Below are 21,887 nucleotides of genomic sequence, written 5' to 3' on the forward strand. Positions count from 1 at the left end.
CCTAAACATCGTCCTAGGAGGATCGACGGGAACCGTCAACGCGCCCGAAAGCACCGACGAGCTAACCGCTCGCCCCGGATACCACACAGACCCATCGACGTCCACAACAACAGCCGACTCGAGCTCCTAGGTCGAAGGACCTCAAAGAACAAAAGGAGGCGCTCCCAGCGTACTCCGCCCGTGTGTCCTGGGCACCCACCTGCGACAATATAAAGGCAAAGGTCATTCCTATGATCAATTTAAAACAAAGCATAAGAAGGTGTGAATGAATACAAATGGGATACTCCCGCTGCTCAGCTGAAGAGCGTTCACATCCCGCCGGTAGACATTGTGAGAAGAACGCTTGCTCTTCGTCCGGCATATGATCCAATCCCTCACCACGGGGTAGGCCCTCTCCAACGGCTCCGTCCTCTTGGGCGCGAGGCCCGGAAAGTAAGAGTACACCCACGCCTGCAAAACAGAATAGTCAATGACGATCTTTCGATCTTTGATAAAAGAAAGGGATTTACTTTGGTCTAAAGGAAGGTTCATACCTCCAACAAGAGCCTGTGTCAAAGCGGCGCCAGGAGAAGTCCCCTTCTCCATCAACTCCGGACGAACTATGGCCCTCATAAAGCGGATGAGGACCGCAAAACCATGATGACCCGGCCCCAACGCCCTAGGGAACTCGGTCGAAAGAAAGGGGAGAAGCTTCGTCGTGACCTCTCACCCTTGTCTCCGAGGTAAATCGAAGACAAGAACCACCAAAGCCACGACGAGCCCTCCGCTCATTTTGTACAAGGAGGAGGAGCCGTCTCCTCCCATCGATCACCACCGGCGGGGTCTTCCCGCGAAGTAGTCTCGAACATAGGTCTCGGGTACCAAACCCGGCATCAGAACAGTGACCTTCGGCGACAAGTTCAGCCGATCATCAACCTCCTCGCCTCGGCCGAATCCGCCCTCATGCCGGTCTCCGGCCACACCATCTCCTCGGTCCCGCACGGCGGACGGAAATCATGCCGTAGTCCTCCAAGGTGACTCCCACCTCACCAAAAGGCGGGTGAAACGTGGAAGTCGTATCCCAAAATCGATCCAAGAAAGCGCGGACCAAGCTAAGGTTGGCCCGCAACTTCCTCTTCACGATATCCCTCCGGACTGAACCAGAGGACCGAACGCTCCACGCTCGATCATGGCCCTCTCCTCCTCCGACAGCCGCTCGTAGTGCTCCATCATCGTCGTATACCCCGAGAATGACCGGATGTTCCGGCCTCCTATTATGATTCGAAATAAAGCTATCTTTAGTTTTGAGCAAATTTGAAAGGAATTTGAACAAAAATAGAAAAGGATAGGTAATGAGTTAGGGAATTCCTATTTACCAAGCTCTTCACCGTCCTGTAGGACAAGTGACCCTCTGCAGCCCACACAAGGTGCCTACTCTCCCAGTCTCGCCCACGCAGAGCACCTCTCGGTGACGACCTCCTCGGCCGAGGTGGGCCCGTCTCGGAATCTCCTCCTCCTCGCCAGCCTCCTCCTCGGGAACCTCGTCAGCAGACCATCACCGCGGCGGTGAAGGCCCGCTCCAAAGCCTCCTCAACAACAGCGGCGTCTATGTCCATGGGATCTCTCCCAGAAGTAGAAGCATCGTCACCTACAAACATTAAAGCAAATCCAGGCCGCGTCCCATGACGACAAGCCTTTGTTAAGAAGTTTTCGAGCCTTCAAGGCCCCGGAATTCCCCATTTCTGGCCATCCTTGGCCATATTCCCACCAATTCAATCACTCATGTGATGAATTGAGTCAAGTCAAGTCCGAGTCAAAGCCTAGTCTCGGATTCGAGTCGAAAATTCGGCAGCATTTCGCTGTAATGGCGGTTATGCCCTAAAAAGTGTCCTGAAAAAGTTGTCACAAACCAAAATTCCGAGATGGTAGAAAGTTTACCCATCATCCAAGGGTCCCAAATATCAAGTTTCATCACAAATGGGCAATCCTAAGGCCATTTTCGAAGCAATTTACGATCTAGTCGTGAAAGTCTCAAAATTCGCTCAAGGGCTCAAAACTCGATGAAAATTCAAAGCAAATACATGGTTATGTTCCTAACATTACCTATTATCCATTTCTAGCATCAATTTGGCAAGACAAATCCATTTGGGGGAAAAGCCCCAAATTTTCGATCAAAAGGGTCGAAAACCCTAATGTTCGCGGCTCAAAATTCGACAAATATGGAAGATTAATGCAAGATTAAAGCACATACCTCGATTAGTCATATTTTAAGCAAGCTTTTGAATCCAACCTCGACGAAAATGGTGAAGATTTGAGAGAGAATGGAGTGATTTATGTTTCGAATAAAATGAACATAAACCTTCTGACTTTCGCGTTTTTACGCAGAATTGCCAAATTGGGAAACAGACGCAGCAGGTGTTGCGCCTCTTCCAAGAGACGCAGCTCTTGCTGCGCCTCTTCCTTTTGTTCCCTCCTTGCGGGTTTTCAAAAATCCGTTATGAGTTCGTTATTCGTGGGCCCATCTTTGGTGCGCCTCTTCTTCAATGCTATTATGTTCTTTTGGTCCGTTTCGACGATTTTCTTTCGTTCCGGCCCACGTTTTATCCAGCGCGACAGTATTTTGCAGTATTGTCCGAATTCATTTTATCCCACGCAGCAGTATTTCGCAGTATTGCTCAATTTTTATGTCCAGCGCAGTAGTATTTTGCAGTACTGCTCACTCAAGACTTTCCTTCTACGACGATCAAGACTTTCTAGTCGTCTATCCCCAGCGCAGTAGTATTTTGCAGTACTGCTCACTCAAGGTTTCCCCCACGACGATCAAGATGTTCCTAGTCGTCGGCATGTTCTCCAACCAAGAGTCCGCTTGAGACCAACGCAAGCAGATTCAACCTCCAAATTTCGCCAGAGTTCGCTTGAGACCGACGCAAGCGGATCCCCAGCAGTTTCTACCGACGTCCTGCTGTTTTCAATATCTCTTATTTCCCCGCGAAGTTCGAAGAAATCTCAGGTATGATCGCTTCTTATGGCTGGCGAGCCTCCTTACGTAGTCTAATGGACTTTAAACGACCCTCCCCGATAGTCGACAGACTCTAAAATGTTCCCGACGATAGGTCCTTGGCTCAGACCCCTTGAGCCGCCTCGCGTCGCCATAGTCGTCAGGTTGTAATCTTCGATTGACCTGATGGCTATACTTTGACTTTCGCCTTGTCCAAGCCTCAGTCAAAGTGGGGGCTCTGTAGACACCTCGTTTCTGCACCCCTCGCAAACCACCCGGTGATGATTGGGCCGCATGTTTGATACGCGGAACGATTAGTGACAGTTCGTAAGATTATCGTCAAGTGATTGCTCAAACATTAATGTCAACCTCTTAGTTGTCATCTACGTGCCGATACGGTCGTTTTGGCAGTAATTAGAGTACATTCGGAGTCCGGGTCAAAAACCGTCTCCATTTTCTGATAGCTGTTAAATCCCGAGTCAGAATGTTCTGGAATGTTCCGGATATTTCTATTCCATATTTCTCAAATTTTATCTTTTGGCAAATAATATCCCGTAATATTCAAAAGATAATCGAATTATTTCCGTCCTACCATAACTCAAACGCGGAAATCTTTCTTAAGCAGGAGGAAACCTCCTGGGAATAGACGCGAGCCCAGTCTTTGCGCCTCTTCCAAGAGACGCAGTGGCTGCTGCGCCTCTTCCCAGGCCCTTCTTTGCATGATTTACGTATCTTTTTTATATCTTTCCGAGATTCACTTCCAAAGAGTCTCCGAAACCCTATTCCTTCACGTGATTAGTATAAATAGGAGCTTTCGTTCCTCATATTTCTCACGCGAGTGTCCGCCCTTCTCTTCTCCCTTTGCATTCTAGACTTCGTTCTTACTAATTGGCGCCTACGTGCTTGGACTTCCGACCACGTAAGCTCGGATCTTTCCGGTACCCTCTCTCCGTTGCATGACCGACCAATTTGACCACTACACTCAATCAATCTAATTAATCAACTTGTTAAATCGTTTTCCTCTTACGAGGGCACTCTTTCCTTGCATTCGCGTCGAGCATCACTAATCGATCTTCTTAGTTCTTCTCGTTCCGTCAACATGTAAGTCTGAGGGTGTATTAATCTCTCTTTTATTTATTGTATTTTAATTATTGTATCACAATTGTAAGGTTTACGTCGAAAATATCATTAAAACCGATTTCTAAAACCGTTTTTAAAACCTTTTTTGCGGGTTTCCAGTAGACAGACGTCGAGAAAAGACGCAGCAACGCTGCGCCTCTTGAAGAGAGCGCAGCACTGCTGCGCCTCTTCGTGAGGCCGCGCAGATTCGCTTCTTTTCTTCTTCCTCCGTCCCTCGTAATTCGTATCAAATTAATTTCTTTTGTTTTGTTAGTCTGTTAATTCGTTCACAGGATAGTTTAATAATTCATATGTGTATTAACCATCATCATTAACATGTTTAAATCGTCATAAATCCGACTCAAATCCCAAATAATCAATATTTGCGGGTTTTCGTCATTAAATTCAATTCGAGTTTTAGGAATTCAATTCGTTCATATTGAGTTTCTGGGATTCATCGTTGATATATTTTCACCTGTGTAGTCATTAATCCGTCGTCGTTCATCATGTTTAGTCTAATTCGTTTAGTTAGTTAGTTTAATTAATCATTCATTAACATCGACCCTTCACATAATTAATCCGTCTTATCTCCGTCTCATCCATGTTTTACTGTTTTATGACCTCAATCATATGTAAATAATCTGCTAATAACTTTCATCCGAGTCTAAAATCGTAATCAATCCATTAATTTACCAATTAACATTAACGGTTTGCAGTTCCGGCTTCACAGCCAGAACTCACCCTTGGAACAGACGCAGCAACTGCTGCGCCTCTTCCAAAGGGCGCGATGCCTGCTTGCGCTGTTCAGGGTGAATTCTGTCCCCCGAACTCCTTTTTCGCCTTGACCTCGTTTAATTAGCTACGTATTAACTAACTATTAATCGTATTATCACCTTCTGACTTGTTCGTATTTCTTTGTTTTATTCTTTTATTCTTTTTTATCAAATCATCCGTTTTAGCGGTATTTTCGACATAAATCGCCTGTTCCATTGTAATTAATGTAATTTTCTTTATTGTAATTTATTATTATTGTATTTCTTTTATCATTTGTATGTTTTCACATGTAAATCAATATTAAATCCTACTTCGACCCAATTGTTTGCTAAATTAATTGTTCACCGACTTAGTTAATTCTCACATGCTAGGATTAATCTATGGATGTTGCATTGCATGCATGTAGCCGACGATATATCAAGTACGAATAACTTCCCTAATCATTAGTAGAGGCCGCTATCGAGGCGGGCGGGATTAGGTGTTCGATCAAAAGAGCTTCCTAATACGTACCCTCACCCCTTACTCCAGATCTCCGTGAGCACCCGTGTTCATTGGCATCCACGAGAGTCATTCTAGACATAGAATGCTAAGGGTAACGATTGCTTAGTGTTCATGTCACTACTTTGTGTCTTGACATGACACGAGGTACTCGAACGGTTCCAATTTCCCATAAAAATTGGTGGCGACTCCATACAAAATGCAAACGCTTGTTTTCGAGCCCCTTCACCAAGCGCCCCCGTGGGCGGCCCGCTGTCCACAACAACCTGGAGGCCCCACATACAACCACCCTTCATGCTGATCAGACTACAGGCTACGTCAGGAACTAGCTCTGCCTCAGAGACATCAGCAGCCTCAGCAACATTTTAGGGGAGTTCACCTCATCGGCATCCAGAATTAGGTCCCTAGCACGCTGAGATCTAGCAGAATAAGGAAGTCTCGACCAGTTGGCTCCTCTCAAAATCAGGATGCAGGAGGGAGCAGAGTCGAAAATTGAGGAGGCAGGAAGCAGTCAGCAGACACCAGAACGACAACCTGGATTAGTTGTTGCAGCAACCCTTTCAGCCAGCGACCTAGGCAGCCAGAATCTAGCAGCAGCTTGGATAGGGAGCATCACCTAGAAGCCAAAAGGGGGCAAATGCATGTTATTTTACAGCATACTTGGGAGGCGCCAAAAGCTCGATTGGGCGGAGGAGCATGAAAGACATTCACGAAACTGAAACACTATCAGAGCGCGCCACCTTTGATGTCCAAACCAGAACTAGGAGAATCCTGGTCCCCATACCTATCAGTTACCGAGACAGCAGCCAATGTCATGCTGAAAGCCAGAATATTATTTCAGTAAGTCTTTACATCCTACAAAGACCAGGTACACATCACTTGAAAAACTGTTCTTGCAAATGTTATAGCCTTCTATAAAGTGCGTTCTTATTTTTAGTCTAGTAATGTCCATGTAACACCCCCATATTCAGAGGAGCCTTAACTAGGCCTTCCTTAGCATATAAGGGCGTTACCATCTCGGTTGCCCGAGGATAGTAATAATCAAATGTCGATAAAAGAACTATTATATTGTATTACAAGCGATTAAACCAACAAACGATATGAAAGATACAACTCAAAGACTACTCGCTATGACTATCGAATCTCGTGAAGACTCATCCCTGCCCGGACTCCAGCTATCAACAACATCAACACCTGCTAAGACCGACTGCTCACCATAAGGGATCACGGCAGACACATAACAAACAAACAACCACACTAGGTCAGTACTGAGATAAGATACGACAACGGTAACTACAATTATCAACACAATACCAAGCTATCAAACTCAAACACAAACATGAAAACCCAACCAACTCACATCGATCGTCCTTTGGACCGGCTACGCGAGTGGGGGACCGCAGCCGTTCCCCCCAAATCCCCGCTCCTCATAATGAGCGATAACCCTGTCCATTAATGTGCACATCCCCTCCCGTGGCGGGTTCCACGGAGGGCGAAATTAGGGCGTGAAGCCACTCCCGCAAGTGACCTCACTCAGCCGAGGACACGCCTCGAGAACCAGAAACAATCAACCATAATCACCATCACAACCATCACCATACAACTACGATACTGAGCAATCACAATACAACCACAACGACCAACGTACTAGACCATCTACAGAAACTGAGTAGGCGAACCTACCTTTAAGCAACTGCAACCAATCCATGTCGACAAACAACATATCCAGCGACCAAGCAAAGCCTATAACCACAATACAATCATCTATTACTAACAAGCAAACCCTAACAGTAAAGAACAAGGACACCGATGATGATTATGACATACCTATAGGGAGAAACTCAGCAAAAGACCGCTACCCGACTCAAGTGACACTTTCCTAAGGCACAAGGATCTTCAAAAAGGCTTCCATGGAGGTTTTGAGGTGAAAGGAAGGGAAAGAGGCGACTGAAGGATAGGAGGAAAGTGGCGGAAGTGATATGCGGATTTAACAAAACGCGATATAAAACCCTCGCTGAAAACTCGGTACTCGATCGAGTACCCAACACACTCGATCGAGTGGCCCCCTACTCGATCGAGTAACCTAGCTACTCGATCGAGTAGCCTCTACTCTATCGAGTACCACTCATATCACGCAACCCAAGATGGTTTTGGCACGCAATTCTAAGACTACTCCCGCTCCCAAGGTCAGTCAACGCTGGTCAAAGGGGCTCTAAAAGGGCGGGTATTACAGTCTTCCCCCCTTAAAAGAACTTCGTCCCCGAAGTTCAACTCACCTATCTCACGCACAAGACACGGAAAGACACGTCATTACCAAGCTTCCTACTCAAACCACTGCTCCCTGGAAATACCATCCCCTCCCCCCCCCCATGTCATCATCATCACCGTCTACACTTTATACCTATCGACTCTTACAACTATCATGCAAGCATTATCACCGTTAATTGTCATTCTACATGTATGCATCAATTCTTACTAATGATTATGTATCAAACATCGACTTTGCCATACGAGCCAACACAAACAACCATCGCTCCTCATGTGATAACAATTATCAACCCGAAACATCATGTGATAACAACTTATCAACCCGAAACGTATCTCGTACCAACTTCATGCTGCACAACTAACATCACGTGTTACTCACTAATTCGTTCTATCGCACCACAACTAGCTCTTTATGATGGTCCTTTAAGACATACTCTCACATTCATTTTAACGAACTAAAGTAACCAAGGTACTAGAAAATTTTGCAATTAAACAACAAAACATTATAGGCAAACAAAACATAATTTCAAAATCAGCCTTTTTATTTCGCGATAATTTTCGCGACATTACTCTTCCCCTCTAAAAAGGAACTTCGTCCCCGAAGTTCACTAGCGAAATTACAACACACATTACGTATTACTTGATTCATAACGTGAATTAGAAACATATTTTTGATTGTGGACATTACTCGCTAAGCATAAACGCGTTAAATTATAAATCATACACCACCACCGGGATAACCTGCCGCCATCGACAAAGCACGTTAAAATCGTATGCACGAACTTATGATGAAATGTAACTTTAATGGATGAATGATAATATGGCATATGTAACATAAAAACGACAAGAAACCGTCACCACTTCACTAATTGTGACAAATGTGCATATAAGACCGGAACTTGACTTCCAATATATAAAATTAACGGTTCATAGGTGTTACTACGTACTAATAACCACATTAAACATCAAACTTGCGATTATGAAACAATTGAACATTTTTAATTTTCGAAAACCTCATGTAACAGTGCTACTCGATCGAGTATGTAGCGGTACTCGATCGAGTGCCATGCTACTCGATCGAGTGTCTTGGCTACTCGATCGAGTAGCCTACAGGTCAGAATGCTTTTTATCCCACTTTCTTGCAGCTACTCGATAGAGTACGGGGTACTCTGTCGAGTACCTACAGGCCAAGGTGCCTTATAAAACTTGTCGTAACCCCACATACGTAAACATAGTTGTCATATAACTTGAGTCGGGATGATTTCCCGACCCCCAAAACAATCCTGCAACATAGTTAAGTGACAAATCCGGCCTTATGGCCAACAATACAAGTCCAAAATCGAAGTCTCAACGAAAACAACTACTAAAGTCTAACCACACTACTAATCACTAAAATCAACTACCATCAACAAAGATAAAACAAGGAGTATCACTCCTCCTCCTTCTGCTGCTGCTGCTCCACCATCACCTCATCATCTCCACCACCGCCAGAAGTACCTGCTCCCGATGACCCAATCCCCGCATCCACTCCTGCTCCTGCTCCCGGGCCCACGTACCATGGAGTCAAGCCACCGTAGGCAAAGGACTGAGGTGTCCCCCACGTCGACTGATCCACCCCGTAGGAATGGAAAACCTCTGTGTAGTCCCCAACTCCACTCCACCACACCGGATGCGGCCCCTCGGTCCCTATCCTCTGAGCGTACGCCATCTCGTGCATGTTCCGGAGTGTCAAGGTAGATGACACTCTCTCCGCCAAGTAGCTGGATCGCGTCTCCGGGGTGTCGAGGTAAGGGTAGCACAGGAAAGGCTGCTGCTGTGGTGCCACCGGTCGTGGCCTAGTCTCCGAGGTCCTCTCCCTCACTCGACGGGGTCCTCTCCTCAACCTAGGTCTCTCCACCGCCACGATCGACGCATTCTCGCCCTTCTTCGGCTCTAGCATCACCTCGAGAATCGTGTCGTCGATGAGGTAGGTCTGCAGATGGCGGAGTCTATCATCATCATCCTCCTCCTCCTCCTCATCATCGGAGTCAACCGTCACTACCGTCGGCTCTAAGGGCTCCGTGGGTGGGAGGTGCTCAGGAGCTGGAATCTTCATCCAACTCACTCCCCACACCCTCCAAGCTAGGCTACCGTCAGCCAAAGTCCTCAACCATTTCAGGTCGAGATATTAGTCACGGTCCATGGTGGGCACCTTGGTAACTAGAGGCACGTACTCCGAAGAAGCCTCGAAAGAGGTTAGCTTTTCAGCTAACCGAGTGGCGATGGCGCCACAACTCAAGTATCGGGAAGAGGCAGTGGCCATCAAGGCAAGGGCAGCGCAAACCATCGAAGGAGCATTAAAGACAACTTTTCTGGTCCGCTCCGGGTTCAAGTAAGACATCAGAAGTAACACCTCATGGTTGTTCAGCTTACTGATATCCGGTCGATCATAAAGGAGGTTCGAGAGAGAACGGAGAAAGATCCTCAATGTGACATGCTGAACGTCATTAATCAGCATGTTACTCGAGGTAGGAGCTGGTTTTCCGGTCAGACAAGGCATTAGGCGGCATACACCGCACTCAGCAGCGATATCGGTGATGGAGTCCTTGGGAGGCTTGGCCAAATTGGTCCATAGAAAGCAAGAAACTAGTGTTCATCAATCGAAACTCAACGGTCTGGTTAGCGGGGTCATAGATAAAAGAGCTCATAAACTCCAAGGTAAGAAAAGGATAAGAGTATTTCCTCAGCCTATACAAACCCATAAGGCCCAAGGTCTCAAAAATGTGACGGACATCCGTCTCTATCTCCAAATCCTCCAACAAAGTAGTGTCTATACACCTTGTAGGTCTCATTTTGCGTTTTTGTAAAGCTACAAAACGCTCTCTCTGCTTGAAATCAACAAAAACAACTGAAGGGTACTCTGGAACTGCGGGTACCACAGGTCCACTCCCTTCCCCATCTCAGGTGGATTACCCCTCCCCGTTTACTTTGGCGGGTTCCTATGTTCAGTCTCGGCATCTGTTTCGGCATATGTTCAAACAAACTTGTATAAACATGCAAACATTTACTTCACGTAATTCGGACTTCACCCATTCAGCTAGGCATACAAATTTCACCCACAAATTTGACATGTGAAGCACATAATTCATGCTATTAACCTTGAATATTAAGCTATGTACACACATTCACCAACAATTTCCCAAATTTGACATACAAGCTCAGTTTACCACTACTCATAAGCCACGGCTGTGAAAAATTTATCATGGTGATTACACATACTCAACAAATTCGAATATCCTAGCGTGATTCTAAAGGTTGTTCCAAATACAATTCTAATCACATGTGAGGCGTTCTTACTAGTTCATGGAAAAGAATAACTTAGAACATATAATTATCACCCTTCAATATTATGAAAAACAACTCAATTAATTTTTTTTTTCAGACGGTCTTTACAGCTGTAACAATTTTGGCATATTTTCATCAATTATCATCCCTACAAACATATTGAGGTTTAACTTACACTTAGACAATTATACACCACACCAAATTCCAATTATGAATCACGAATTTCCATTTGAGGCACTTTTAAGACGGAGTTTTAAGGCAACTTTCTAAGGTGAAAATCATCAAAATCCATCCTTCAACATGATATAAACAAGGTATAGTACTCAATTTCATCATCTAATCCGTGTAAAATACCCAAAAATCGATTTTGATTTTCGTAACCCTAGAAATTTCGACCACCAAATTACAAGTTTCTAATCCATATTACAACAATTAATCATCAACAATCAAGAAAGACGACATGTGAATCATACTCCAGCAGTTAAAGGCAACAAATGGATCATATGAATCGAAATTTTCAAGCTATGTAATCATCCTCCACAAGTTTAAAGCATAAAAACATGTAAATAGAGTAGAAATCATACCTTGATCAAGTAATGAAGTAAAGGAACGAAATTAAACCAAGAAAATAACTCCAAATTAACCACCACCAACACTAGATATGAGAGATTTTTGAGGGTTTGAGAGGAAATAGGCTTAGGTTTTCGACTTATAGTGTAACACCCCCGTACGCCAGAATGCTTATCAAGGACCATCCCAGTGTATGACGGTGTCACCATCTCGGTTTCCCGAGGAGGTAGATCAAATTAGACAATAAAAGAACAATCTTATATTATTAATATGTCTGATACAATACAACTCAAAACAACGTCTTTATAATAAAGGTACAACCATAACACTCATGACACTGCCTCTCTAGAATGGTAGCGTGATGACTCGATCCCTCCAATCCTAGCAGCCACAATCAACAAAACCTGCTAAGCCAACTGCTCACCATCCCCGAAGGGATCACCGCAGGTTTTACAAAACAACAACAACGGGGTCAGTACTGACTAATCAAGTGTAAGACAGAATAACAATGTAAACAGCTGATCATCCACTATCCCAGTATCACGACCTCGCACCGTAACCAACTACACCCCGAAGGGTGTAGCCCTGCCAGATTACCCATCGCAACAGGTAATCCTCGCCGCCAGTGGGGAACCGCAGCCCATCCCACCTAGTCCAGCTCATCAACGAGCGACTAACAATCCATGTCCCTTAATGTGCACATCCCCTCCCGTGGCGGGTTCCACGGAGGGCGAACTAGGGTGTGAAGTCACTCCCGCAAGTGACTCCACCACCATCACAACACACGCAGCCTCACAGCTGTCACAACACCACCACCGCCACAACACCACCGTCACCACTACGCCAATACCCCGATGATCAGCAGATAACAATCATACACAGTACAATCACAATCTTAAATCAATTAACAGTAAACTGAGTAGGGAAACCCTACCTCATCGCAAAGCATGTAAGACTTCCATTTACAGCCGCGCACGACTCCAATAAGCATCCTAACAATGATAACCATCTCCTATTACACGACTATACTCAAAGAATCACTCAAAAGAACACAAGGAAGAAACTTACCTAACCTTACACATTGGCGGTGACATAGACGTCCACCACACACGTCATTCTTCCCCAGCGAATCCCGTCCTTCCCATGGTGGAGGTTTAGGCTAAAGCATTAGAGTGTGAAGATATGGGGTGATAGGAGAGAGGGATAGGCTAGGGTTAGGGAAAGAGAAACTGTCGAGGAAAAGAGAAAATGAAATGAATCTCGCGAACTTGCGTTTATATTAACGTGTCGACAGCAGCCATACTCGGTCGAGTACGGGAGTACTCGGCCGAGTAGGCTCTACTCGGTCGAGTATGGGTGATACTCGGCCGAGTAGCCTCAGCTAGGTCGAGTAAATAATCCTATAAAACTCATGTTACAAGCCTGATCCCTCATCCATTCATCCCTAAGGTCTGTTTGGTCAACAAAATTGGTCAACAACGTTCTTAAATATCTTGGGTGTTACAATCTTCCCCCCTTAAAAAGAACTTCGTCCCCGAAGTTCAGCCCGCATGACACTCTCCTCAGGTTTACGTACCGTGACATTAACCACCCACACCAAGGTGCACAAATTCACACCATCCTGACATTACCATCATACCACCTTACTCAAACAACAATCGCCTATCACAGCTACTCCTCCAAACAATACTAATCACCAACTTTCACATACTCTTACGGAAATTAATGAATTCACATGCCTTCTTTTGCCAAACGCGACACAACTACTATCGACCATAAGAACACAAATGCGAAGCAATACTTAAAACAGCACTCAACCATACAGATATACAAGTATACAAATGCAAAACCATACACAATTGCGAACCACCACATTCCGTACGCTTATATCAAATATACAAATGCAAAACAATACACAATTGTAAAGCAATACTCAAAACAATACTCAACCACCACATTCCGTACACCTATACCAATTATCATAAATTGAATTAAGACACCCGTGCACAGTATGATCTTCATATTACTTGAATACAACATGGATACAGCTTAAAGGGAATATAATTGTAATTCCGAATGCGAACATGCCTAACATACATGTGAGTCCCAATATCATAGGTATAATTAAATACATATATCACATAATTAAATACTTAGTTCCGCGACATTACTCTTCCCCTCTTAAAGGAACTTCGTCCCCGAAGTTCACCACTAGCCACTTCCCGTGCCCAAAGCCAAACCGTACCTCATGACGGTGACATTACTCATAGACTCTTGTAGCACAACTTACTTTATGACATTACACACTTGTGACTTATAAAGACAAAATATTTCAGCAACCAAGTAGTGTATGAAAATTAAAATATGGAATTAATGAGAAATAGCAGTCTTATGCGTAACTCGTTGAGGCAATTATCACTGTAATCAAACATATATACGTATAAAACTTATTACAGTTACCACGCTGTATGAGTATGGTGTTACCTTTCATATAATTTAGTGATTCGGGTATTCCTCCCCTAAACAATTTAAGTTTCTGGTAACCAACCAATGTTATACAACGAAACATTCACAAATTCATAGCTCATTCCAACAATCACGTATCCGTGATACAACCATAATCCATCTGTGGAACATCTTATAGTATTAAATAGCAAAATAAGGCACTAACAAACTCTTTCAAACAATTATCATATAACTTATGTAATTCACATAGCTATTTCCCTTCGGTTCTCTGTTTCAGCAATATTCGGCCGAGTATGAAAGGCTACTCGGTCGAGTAAGCTCTACTCGGTCGAGTATATTTGTATACTCCGCCGAGTAAGCTCTACTCGGTCGAGTAGTAACTATGCTCGGTCGAGTTATGACAGCCAGAGAGCGTTTTGACGACATTACCTGCATCAAATTCTTCCCAGTAATATTAAACACAACAAATTCCTAACATAAACGACATTCAACACGTCTCCATACGACAATTAAGTAAGTAACGGCCTTATGGCCGAGTACAGTTATCCACGGAAGATACCAAATTCCGAAAGCAACATCCAAAGAAGAAGTAATAAATCCAACACAACAAAACAAATCCATCACAACCAAATAAATCCAACATCAAGAAATAAAACCAAACAACCTAACAACATAAAATCAATAACGAGGACCCTCCTCCATGTTATCATCACCACCTGCGCCAGAAGTACCTGCACCTGAACTCCCCGCTCCTGGAAAGCCTGCTGCTGCTGAGTAGTCCCCTCCTAGCTGACTGCCAGAGTTGGCTCCCCACGGTCCCGCAAGGTAGCCAAACTCAGTCTCCTCCGGAGGTCTCCAGTAACTCGGATCAACTCCATAGCTGTGAAATACTCCCGTATCCACCCCCGGTCCCCTCCACCAGACAGGCTGTGCTAAATGTGTCCCTATGCCCTGGTTAAGGGTCATCTCATGCAGGTTGCGGAGCACCAAAGTAGAGGAGATCCGCTCAGCCAGTTCATGAGGCTGCATCCTGGGGTCATGCACCGTAGGGTAGGGCGAGTACTGATAAGGGTGGTAAGGGTAGGAGTCAGGGGCAGAGTAAGAGGGCTCAGGTACAACCGGGTCTGCCCTAGACTATCTCACTCCACGACGCTCCCGAGGTGGGGGAGGTGCTCGCCTTGTCCCTCGGGCACGGTGACGGAGCTCGGGTAAGTCCAAGAGAATCCGTGGGTCAATCGTGGTAGGATGGGGCTCGGGTCTAGGAATGACACAAGTCTCCCACTCAGCCAAATGATCAACAACAGGGAGATGAGCTGGGTCCGGAAGCACCATCCACATAGTTCCCCTCACCCTCCAGGCATAAGACCCATCATCCATCTTCCTCAACCATCGGTTCTGACGCCAGTACTGAGCGTCCATGGTAGGCACAATCTCTACATACTCATTCCCCTCAGGAGGTGGGGCCTCAAAATCTGTCAGGCGCTGAGCTAGGCGGGTCACTATGGCCCCGCAGGCAATGTGTCCGGTCTCGGACTGTGCCATGCGCTCAAGACTAGAGCACACTACACCAGGAGCACTATAGTAAAACGGTTTCTGGCGGTGTAGGATAAGGTAAGACATAAGGAGCATGACTTCGTGAGAATTGAGCTTGCTCACGTCATCTCTCGAGTACAACAAACAGGTCAACATCCTCAGGAACATACGAAGGGAAACGTGCTGCACATCATTAATCAGCATGGCACTGGCACTAGGGGCAGGTCTGCCAGTCAAATATGGAAGGTATTGAGGTGCACCGCTGTTCTTGGCCACATCACTAAGGTACCCATCCTCCTCGGCCTCTAAACCCAAATGGTCAGCCAACTCGTCTAGGGTAAGCTCATGATCCTCATTCATGAGACGAAAAGAGACAGTTTTTCCCTTCTTATCATAAACAAAAGAGCTCAAAAACTCTAAGGTCAAGTGGGGGTAGGATTTCTTTCTCAGATGATACAACCTTCCATGCCCAAAATCTTGAAAATATGAAATATGTCCTCCTTGATCCCCAAAGTCTCAAGGATACCAGGGTTAACACAGCGGGTGGGGCGAAAAGGGCGACGCATAAGAGCCACAAAAGCCTTACGATGATTGAAATCAGAGAATATTACCGATGGATGTGCCTCCACCGGCGGAACCACGGGTTCACTGCTTGATTGACCAGTCTCAAGCTGAACATTAGCACGAGTTCTTTTGTTGGGTAAACCTCTGGTTTTCACCATACTGCAAGAGAACAATTTTTAACAAGGGTTTGACACAAAAATTCTTAGCGCAAAAGACGGACTGTTTTCAATTGTATATCGATTTTAGAACGATCTTTTTACGACAACTATCAGAAAATCACCAATTACCTTACAATTCATATGGTTCCAAGCTTTAAATTGTTTCAATTTAAGGAATAATCATCAACAACAAGGAGAGTTTCGTTTTTGGTAACCCTAGAATTCAGAAATTGAATTTTAAACCATGAAATTAATCAATCAAGACATACACAAGATCTATATACAGTTGAATCCAAGAATCAATAAGTTAAAGACTAAATTTCAATTGTTTTAGCAAGGAAATCGAATATAGCATGCTAGTATACCATAACTTTGGAAGCAGTTGAGAAAATTAAGTTTAAATCTTACCTTAGACTAGTTTGAGGCAAGCTAGGACAAGTAGAATACCAAAGTTTTACCCAAAAGCTTGAGGAAGGAAGGATATTGAGTTTTTAGAGAGAAGGAAAAGGAAAGGTGTGAGGCGGAAATAAGAGAGAAAGGAACGAAAATAGGGTTTTTGTATAACCCGCATAAGTCCCGCTACAGCAATACTCGGTCGAGTATTGGGAATACTCGGCCGAGTGTCGACTACTCGATCGAGTATTTAGGATACTCGGCCGAGTGTACACTACTCGGTCGAGTACCTTTCTTACTCGATCGAGTTTTGAAGAACAGAAGCGATTATTATTTTCACAAAACGGGCACTCGGTTGTGTAGCTTGGTACTCGACCGAGTACGGTCTACTCGGTCGAGTACACTCACCTACTCGGTCGAGTTTTCCGAAAACGAAGAAGAAGTCGTAACTTTTCATTGTTCCTGCAAAATTAAATAATATCGTTCGGAGTTCCGTGCATCCGGCTCGTCACTATTAAAGCTGATTTCTACCACATAAACACATAACAACATCACACCCATCATCGGAACAATCATCACTCCTACCTTCATTCCTCACTTTGCCATGAAACTATTATATTCTATCCTTATAGCATACTCAACAATCTAATTACAGTACCTGCAAGGTTTAACTCTTATGTCACATCATCTCTAATTCCGCTAAACACCAGACATACACCATAATCACATTTGCAACGTAGCAATTCAACACACATTCATCGTGAAACAAATTGGTTAACTTATCACCGGTTGCACATTGTAACAATTCCATCGCTCACTCCAACTTTTTCACACATACTTCAAAACACATATCACCCTGGTAATAGATACACACAACAATCATCACCAAGCAATCAACGACTCTCACTAGCGACCATTTTCCCCGTGTCTGGCTTAAGTCCGATGGGGCCATGATTTTGAAATGAGAAGAAATAGAAAGGAGAAGGGTTTTAAGAAACCCGTAGGATTCACTGTACAGTAACCTACTCGATCGAGTGCCTAGGGTACTCGATCGAGTACCACCCTACTCGATCGAGTAGGCGCTAATTCGTCGAGTATCAGCAGGAATTTTTTCCACATTCCGACGTCATAGCTTCCTAACTAGATCGAGTGAGGTCTACTCGGTCTAGTAAGCACTCGCACTCGGTCAAGTATAGTTAAGTACTTGGTCAGAAATACGAAGTAACTTGAAGATTCCTGCAAAACAGCATGTGTGTCGATTCCAAACCAAGTTCGGAATTCGGCACCAATTATCGCACTTGCTCGCGCATTACCATCACTACTCACGCATAACGTATCGTCTCAACTACTAAAGTGTTCGTCACATTACGCTACACAAATTACCCAACTCGGTTTACCTGCTACCGAATCTTCTATAAACATAATCACGCCATCATATTACACTTAAACTTACTTTACTTGTTACTACTAAACTCGTGTTCACTTCAATTTGAAGCGTATAATTAACATCAATTCTCTCTTTCACTTATCATATAAATACATACTTTTCAAAACAAATTATTCTATCATGTTTTACATTCTATCATAAGCAATTCATCTTGCACGAATCAAATATTACGCAGCGGAAAAATTTCAACCAACAAATAAGGCATAAAAGCATTACTATATGCTATGTCTCGAATTATAACTCAACTATACTATAACTATCATCATAGTAATTACGGTAGGATTTATAAACTCGTATGTGACTACCGTCATCATCAACTTATAGCAAACACCAACATGTTCATCCTTAATCATAACACACCCATTCACATTCCCAAGCATTTCTATCGAATAGACTCTTGTCACGTATCTCAAAATCATCATACAAGCTCACTAATCATGCCCACACTTCACTAAACACGGCCCAAAAACAGCTATTACATCCCTATTAATGCTAACTAAGGCTCAACTACAGGTAGTTCCGACACAATTAGCATACACGCCACACATATACACACGGACTCCACATTCCGGTACCCTATGACTGGCTTAAGCATCATTGGGCCAAGATTTTGAAATGAGGGCGCCTACTCACCCAAAACCTAGCATCAGCTGGGGCTCCCATTACACATACACCAGGTTCATTTTATTAGACTCCCTACGTTCATTATGTTCATTTGTTTCAGGTTCCAAAATCGTCGCTCTGATACCACTTTGTAACACCCCCATATTCAGAGGAGCCTTAACTAGGCCTTCCTTAGCATATAAGGGCGTTACCATCTCGGTTGCCCGAGGATAGTAATAATCAAATGTCGATAAAAGAACTATTATATTGTATTACAAGCGATTAAACCAACAAACGATATGAAAGATACAACTCAAAGACTACTCGCTATGACTATCGAATCTCGTGAAGACTCATCCCTGCCCGGACTCCAGCTATCAACAACATAAACACCTGCTAAGACCGACTGCTCACCATAAGGGATCACGGTAGACACATAACAAACAAACAACCACACAAGGTCAGTACTGAGATAAGATACGACAACGGTAACTACAATTATCAACACAATACCAAGCTATCAAACTCAAACACAAACATGATAACCCAACCAACTCTGTCACTGACCGTCCCATTGGACCAGCCCTGCCAGTGGGGGACCGCAGCCGTTCCCACCAAATCCCCGCTCCTCATAATGAGCGATAACCCTGTCCATTAATGTGCACATCCCCTCCCGTGGCGGGTTCCACGGAGGGCGAAACTAGGGCGTGAAGCCACTCCCGCAAGTGACCTCACTCAGCCGAGGACACGCCTCGAGAACCAGAAACAATCAACCATAATAACCATCACAACCATCACCATACAACTACGATACTGAGCAATCACAATACAACCACAACGACCAACGTACTAGACCATCTACAGAAACTGAGTAGGCGAACCTACCTTTAAGCAACTGCAACCAATCCATGTCGACAAACAACATATCCAGTGACCAAGCAAAGCCTATAACCACAATACAATCATCTATTACTAACAAGCAAACCCTAACAGTAAAGAACAAGGACACCGATGGTGATTATGACATACCTATAGGGAGAAACTCAGCAAAAGACCGCTACCCGACTCAAGTGACGCTTTCCTAAGGCACAAGGATCTTCAAAAAGGCTTCCATGGAGGTTTTGAGGTGAAAGGAAGGGAAAGAGGCGACTGAAGGATAGGAGGAAAGTGGAGGAAGTGATATGCGGATTTAACAAAACGCGATATAAAACCCTCGCTGAAAACTCGGTACTCGATCGAGTACCCAACACACTCGATCGAGTGGCCCCCTACTCGATCGAGTAACCTAGCTACTCGATCGAGTAGCCTCTACTCTATCGAGTACCACTCATATCACGCAACCCAAGATGGTTTTGGCACGCAATTCTAAGACTACTCCCGCTCCCAAGGTCAGTCAACGCTGGGCAAAGGGGCTCTAAAAGGGCGGGTATTACAGTCCATGTGCTAACTGACTACCCCCTGAAAGCCATTATGAGTAAACCATAGATATTAGGAGGGATGACCAATTGAACGACACATCTAAGTGCTTACAACGTGAAATCCGAATCTCGGACGACCATTAAGTCACAAATCATGGTAGACTTTGTACCCAACTTTAATCCAACACCTCAGACCTAGGTGGATAGAAGCACCCCCAACCAAAAGGGATACATGAGACCTATAGTTGGACGTAGCGCACTGGTAGGGCCACCAATATAAGGGGAACAGGAGTAGGCCTGGTACCTACTGAGGAAGGGAAGGTGACAGTACACGAGAAAGCCAGGCACGATCGTCCAAGCATGCGCTGACCACTGAAAGTCGACGTACGCGGTCGGACACTGTAAATATGGCGCCTGACAATCTGACATCTGAAAAAGTTGGGCACATGAAAAGATCAGAAACCAGGAAGGAGTAACCAGAACCTTGTTGCAGACCCCCTCACAACCCTGGGGGCAACACTCAACCCAGGTATCTTATCAACCATACGCATCATTTTATATGCTGCAATTAACAGTAAGCGAAAGAAAGAATACTGATATCCATAGGGATATACGCTGCTCCTAAGGTAGCTCAGCAATTTGTGTTCTCATTACAATATTTATATTTTGTTTAACTACTGCCTTGAGCGTCGGAGGGTTGTTGGCTATGTCGTCTGCCAGCCCTATTAGAAGTACATGTCCTCCACATCCAAGCTGTGAAAACCATGCAGGGGGCAAAGAATAAATATTCCGTAGGGTAGCCAGAAATAAGCAGTCCAATGGACAAGGTGACTCACTATTGAAACAAAAGCTGAAAGAAACTGGGGGCAGAAACTCAAAGAACAGTTCAAACACCCTTCAGCCTGGTGTTCGAAGGAGAGGCAGTAATACCACCAGAGGTTCTAGTTCCCACCCACAGGTATGAATGTATGAAAGGGGAATAGAACCAGGTGGAGATGACCTGGCGAAACAAATTAGCTAAGGACAGTACATTTACCTTGAAGTTGTACAACCACCTAAACAGGCGTACAATCCCTTGATGGTGTACAACCACCTAAACAGGCGTAAAAGCCCTTGAAGGTGTACAACCACCTAAACAGGCATACAAGCCCTTGAAGGTGTACAACCACCTAGACAGGCATAGGGCCCCAGCATGCATGCGAAAACAAGCCCTTGAAGGTGTACAACCACCTAAACAGGCATACAAGCCCTTGAAGGTGTACAACCACCTAGACAGGCATAAGGAGCGCAGGGATTTCTAAACAACCAGGATCCTGCAACGTTCCACTGGTCCTAAAATGACGATAAACTTGCCTAAGATACGCCCCTGTTGGCTTTAAACATGATGAACACACCTTGCGTCATGAACAAGGTTAACTAGTCAAACGCGGCATATGTCTAAATCAGCCCCTTGGGTTGACACGACAGCTAGCTAGGTCTAAATCAGCCCCTTGGGTTGACACGACCACCTCCACTCTAAATCTGCTCCTTGGGCAGACACAACAAGCAATGTATTTGAAAACACTTACCAGCATCTTACAAAGTCAAGTCCCCAAAACATTTCAACAGTCCTAGAACGACGATAAACTTACCTAAGGTACGTCCTACAGTGACTTAACACTTACTCCTACCCTCTGGCCAGGGGCAGGTATATTTATCATCCTTCAAAACATGTCTTGTCCCCGCAGAAAAAGACAAAACATATAGGCATGATTGATATTGCATTCACATCATAC

This window comes from Silene latifolia, chromosome X (assembly GCF_048544455.1).
Source record: "Silene latifolia isolate original U9 population chromosome X, ASM4854445v1, whole genome shotgun sequence".
Lineage (NCBI taxonomy): Eukaryota > Viridiplantae > Streptophyta > Magnoliopsida > Caryophyllales > Caryophyllaceae > Silene > Silene latifolia.